Raw genomic sequence first — 5,843 nt, 5'->3', positions numbered from 1 at the left:
ACACTCAGACACACACACACACACACACACACACACACACAGAGCGAAGGGTGGGGGCCCTGGAGGACCCACACACGTATGTCTCCTGCACCTCCCGCCGCCCCTGTGCTTTTGTGGGTTTGCTCTGGTTCTCTCGGATCCTCCTCCCGCTCCCTTAAAGGTGTCACGTCTCTGACCGAGTTCCTGGGTCACCCACCCACCTCTCCTATTAGGAAGACGTGCAAATGCACACCCTGCATTTCCTCCCATCTTCCTCTCGCCTCCCAGACTTCGGTCGTCAGATTTGGGAGTCGAGAACACCACTTGTGTCTTCCCTCACCTGTCCTTCCACCCGGCTCTTCCCAGGCCAACCCAGAGGCGGTCCTCGGTCTGGATTCGTCTCCTGGGAGGTGGGGGTCAGCGGACAGAGGGCAGACGGTGCCGGTGGGGGCGGGAGAGGGCCGTGGCCCACAGGCCCAGTGCCGGCTTATCTGCCAGGGCCCCCGGGCTGGGTGAGCCCCGCCGGCTCTCCTCTTTCTTGCCGGGAGGCATCCTTGTCCTGAACGGGCACCAGGGAACCTGAGTGAAGAGACCACTTTGCTTTGAGACGAGGGGTGGTGTGACAAGGGCTGCAGAGGACGTTGGCCTTGGATGGGGAAAGCGAGGCCGGCCACGCACTGCTGTCCCGTTCAGGTCCCTCTGGTACCTGAGCGCACCTGCAGCCAGAGGGGCTGGTTCCCCTCAGGCTGGCCGCGTCCCCCTGGAGCCCCCGGTCCCTCCTCTCTGCCTGAGGACTCTCTCCCGGAGACGGGAGCCCATCAAACCTGTCTCTGGGGACCTCTGCTTCCTCACGTTTTCACCTGGGCTGCCGGTCCCCAGACCAGAAACCTGCCCGTCTGAAGAGACCACCGCTGCCTCCCTCGGGCTCACTTGCCTGAGTCCCTCCCCGGGACGTCCCGCATCCCTGACGCCTGCTCCCGTGGGGGCCGCCTCCCTTGGACTGGGACGGGTCTGGCCTCCATCCCACGGAACGCACTGGCTTTGGTGCATTATTTGTCTCAGAGGTCTGTGAACCTTTCTGGCCCTGGGTCATGAGGGATGTTCTCCCCTCTGTTGTGTGACCATCTGGCCTTCTGCATCTCCCGGTTTCTCATTGGGCCACGGGAGGACCGACCGTGTCCTGGCTGGCGTCAGCCTGTGGTGTCACAACATGCGCAACAGTCTCTCTCTCTGACATGTGTCCTCTTTTACAAACACAGCCTCTTGTATCCTTGTGACAAACCCTCCCCTCCCCGGTGGAAGGCCCGAGCGACCGGTTCTGAGGAAGAGAATATAACGATGGGTGTCGCTTCCAAGCTGGTTCATGAAAGCCTGTGGTTTCTCCGGGTTCCTTTTCTCCCGGGTCCGATCTCTGTCTCTGTGTCAGTGTGTGTGTCTGTGTGTGTCTCTCTCTGACGAAGCAAGAGCAGATAATATGAGCTGCCCCAGGAGGCCCAGTGCCAAGAACCTGCAGAGGCTCCGGGCTGAGACACAGAAGTCCTGAGACCCCCCAGTCCCGGCCGAATCCTGCCAAGAGCACGTGCCCGGTCGCGGTCATGGAGGCGGACCCTGCCCCAGTCGAGCCTCAGCTGAGGCTGCAGCCCTGGCCTCCTGGGTGACCGTGGGGCTGAGGCTCCCAGCCGAGCCGAGCCGGGAGACTGGTACAGAAAGTGTGAGGTGGTCCAAGTAAGGTGAATGTGTCCCCCAGCACAGACAACAGCCCATCCTCCAGGCTGGGGCCCGGGCCCGCCCTCCTCCCTCCCGAGCTGTCTCCGGCTATACTGGCTCCTCCTCAGCTGCTCTCCGGACAAACCCTCTGTGCCTCCGAGTCTCTGCAGCTTTGCTCGTCCCCGCAGCACACTGCTTGCAGACGTGTGCGGGACTGGCTCCTCTTGTCCTTCTGGGTCCCAGCATCAGAGCCACCCTGGAAGCCTGTGAGACCCCCGCCCACCCAGGGGCCCCTGGCCGCCCTCCTTCACCCTGCTTCATTTCCCGACAGTGTTGGTCTTTCCTTTCACACGGATTCACTCTTGTGCTTTGACCCACCTCCTCCTCTGGGCTGTGAGCTCCTGGAGGGCTGGGACCTCACTGGACCTTTGACTCCGGCCCCGGGCCCAACAGCCCCTGCTCAGGGTGAGAGGCACAGGAGCTGAATGGGTCCAGAGAGGATCTCAGAGTCCCTACCTGCCTCTGAGCAGCTCACGCTGTGGACATGCAGACTAATAGTAAGAGGTACATGTTGGGGTGGGGGCAGGGGACGCCCAGCTTGACCCCTGAGCGTCCCTTCCCGCTCCAGAGGCTTCCCTGAGCACAGTGGACACAGCCTGCCCCCTGGTGGTCAGCACCGGCATGACAGCCCCAGGCAGGGAAACCAGAAAACAAAACACACATCTTTGTTTGGGTGTAGTCAAGGCAGCAGCCCTCCCTGGCCCTAGGGGGGCACAGGGGCAGGACCTGCGGGCTCCAGGGGTGATGTGAGGACTTCAGAAGCCTCCCTTGTCCCCCGTTCCACCTCTCCCGTCCCGGTGCCCCGTTCACTCCTAAGGCTTCCTCACCCCAGCCAGGGCACTGCCTTTGGAAGCCCTTCCTAATGAGGCCCCGGGGCTCCGACAAGGAGGGTCTTGACCTCGGTCCCCACACCAGGGTCCATGCTCGGCCACGTGCTGCAAACCCAGGTCCTCGGTCCTCCAAGCCCCCAGGCTACCCTCTGCTCAGAAGGACCTTGAGGGAGGAGAAAGCATTTTCCCAGGACCAGGAGCATCTTGGGGCAGGGGTGGAGGTTCAGGGCCAGCAGACAAGCCTGTGGGACCCTTGGGACATCACGTCTATGCAGCCCAATTTACAAAGGAGTAAGCTGAGGCCTGTCCCGTAGCCCCCTCCCAGTAGGGGGGTGTCTCCTTCTAGCTCTAGGCTGGTGGTGGACACAGGACCCCAGACCCCGTCTTCTCCGGGTGCCCCGGGGAAGTGCCCAGCCCAGGCAGCCCCTTGGGTACCCTGGAGACCCGGCTGGTCATCAGACTGGCACGTCTCCCCACCCCACGTATGAGCCCTGGTCATGCTGCCAGCCCACTGGGCGCCCCTGCCCCGTGGCAGAGCTGCCTCCAGTCCCCTTCTTCTTGCCCCGGTGTCACCTCCCCCCTCCAGGGTGTACTCCCCTTGAGCTGCTGCCGGGAGGTCAGTGTGCGTGTGTGTCTGTGTGTGTGTGTCTGTGTGTGTGTGTGTGTGTGCTTGCCTGTACGGTCTGGGGACATCCAGATATAACAGCCCCACCTCGTACGGGGTTGATAGGGATCCGACGGGATCTCAGGGGTCTCATTCCCAGGGCGAACCCCAGGGGAGGGCTGAGTTTGGCCTAGGACGGAGACCCCCACTCCTTGGACTCTGCCCACCTCACGTATCCTGGGCCGGTCCCTGGCCTCAGTCTCCCACCTGGCCCTGAGGTTGGGCGTGGAGTGACGTCAGCGTGGACAGGGCCCAGGCTCTCCTCCTGGGTGGATGGAGAGGAGATGTGCCAGGCACACAGGCCTCCCTAGCAAAGGGCAGCTGGGTCTCGTGTCCTCGGCCTGGCACGGCTGTGTGCCCTCCCCGGGGGGCTCCGTGCCACTGATCCCGTGTGCACCCTGCCTCCAGACCGCTGCCCTGTAACCCCAAATCCTGTGAGCCCTCGGATCAGCCTCACCCCAGCCAGTGGGCTGCAGACTTGAGGGCCGGGTGGGTTGGACACGCGGGTACACGAGGGTCGCCGAATGTCCCTACACCGTCCCAGCTGTCACAGATCCCATGCTCCCCCCCAGGGTCCAGCTGGGTGCACGGCCGGGGCAGGGGGCCTGGAGGAGACGGTGGACACCAAGTACGGGCAAGGAGAGGATCGGCCTGTCACCTCCCGCCTCCCCCTCCTTCCCTCCACCTCCTCCCACGGTCTTCCTGCCAGAACCCGGGACACAAGGGGCAGCCTGTCCCTGGCTGCAGCCCTGGCCGGGTCAGAGGGGTGGGAGGGAGCCCAGGAAGGAGAGGGCACATCGTGGGGATGTCTGAGTGTTGGGGGTCGTTAGAGTTGCTAGGGACTCCCCGGGGTGCTCACTGACTTCACCCCTTCTTATACATGAACTGCGGCCCCGGGATCAAGGGCACTCAGCTCTGAGTGACCAGGGCCAGCCATGAACGGGAACAAGGGACTCAGTCTTCACCCTCATGGAGCTCTGCCCTGACCATCACAGGTCTTATCCTGGGTTGGGGCTCCCCCAGCCAGGTGACCCCCGTGCCTCCTGCTCACCTTCCTGAGATGGGAGTCACAGGCCCCATTTTCAACGAAGAAAATGAGGCTCTGACCCCCACCACGTGAGCTTGTGGGTCACAGGGCTGGGACATGGCCCTATTGTGGGTTTGCCCCCCGGACAATCCGACCCAAAGCCTGAGCTCGCACGGGAGCCTGAGGAGGCTCCAACCCTGGAGATGAGGACGTCCTGGGTGGGGGCCACGGGAGGGGCGGTGGCGGCAGGGGCCTCTGAGGGGCCGGGGCTCCGTGGGCTCCCTGGGGGAGGAAGGCCCTCGGGAGGCCGCAGTGGGGTGAGGGCTGCCCACAGGGGAGGGCGTCTGGACCAGCTCACGCAGGGCGCCGGACGTCGGGCCCGGAGTCGGGGGTCACTGCAGGTCGGGGAGGGTGGGGATGCTCTGCCTCTGCGGCCCCCAGCTGCTGACTGTGGGGGACACGCCGTCCCACCGCTTAGGCGGTGAGCTCGAGGTCGGGGTGGTGTCTGGGCTTCACCATCGTGTGCGGGTACCTGCACACAGCAGCAGACAGACACGGGTGCTGACGCGTGCGGGGATGAATGAACGGACACGAGGCTGCGGCTCCCATCTGGCGCTGTAAACAGCGGGGCCCGCGTCCTGCGGCTCGGGACGGTCCCAGTGAGTCAGCGAGATGTGAAGTGTTACTCCTCACCCGGCACAGTTTGAGGGCTGAGAATCCAGCAGGGAACGGGACGGGGTGTGTGCGCCTGGGGCCGACCGGAGCGGGTGCCGCTCGAGCCGGGCATAGACGTCAGAAATACGTCGCTCGCGGGTGTTCTCGTCGGCCCTCCCTCTCCGGCTGGGGACGTGGTGGCCGCCGGCCTGCAGCAGAGGGAGTAGCGGGAGGGGGCGGAGTCCACACGGCCCCCAGGCGAGGGGCAGGGGCAAGCACAGAGCTGACGCGGAGGGGCAGGGAGAAGCGCCCGGGCCTGCAGCCTGCCCGTCTGGACACGCGTGGGGGCTGAGCAGGTGACCTCTAGCCGGTCAGTCCCTGGAGCCCCGACACTGGGGCGTCCGAGGGCGATGCCGCGGAAAGCCAAGCACCCTTTTCCCAGTCTGATGCCGACTCAAACGCCCAGGACCCACCCGGGAGCCAGGGGAGGTGGAGGTCAGCGGTGGGATTATGGGATGTCTCCGGGCCCATCACTGTTCTTTTTCTCATTTCTAACATCCTGTAGGAAATATGCCAGTAACTGGAACAAGGTATCACACACGATGTCTGCATAACACCCTGTTCTAGATTTTCTGAAACGAGATCCTCTACAATGAGGGTCTTGGCAGACGCTGGACCCCGGCCAGCACCCCGGCGGGAGACACCGTGGCTGGCGTGCAGGGTCTGGGGCGGCAGGGCCGCCTGGCGGGGGCGGGGATGTTGGGGGACGCACATCTCCCCCGGAAACCTGCTGTGTTTCTTGGGTCTCAGCCCTCCCCGCAGTGTCTACATTTTGTATTCCACCTGAAACTGGCCCAACCTTTCGTTCCAGAAGTTCCCATGGCCAGTAACAGCCGGGACAGAGGAGTGAGCACACAGGTGT

Source organism: Panthera onca, chromosome D4 (assembly GCF_046562875.1).
Source record: "Panthera onca isolate mPanOnc1 chromosome D4, mPanOnc1 haplotype 2, whole genome shotgun sequence".
Lineage (NCBI taxonomy): Eukaryota > Metazoa > Chordata > Mammalia > Carnivora > Felidae > Panthera > Panthera onca.
This window is presented reverse-complemented; position numbering follows the sequence as displayed.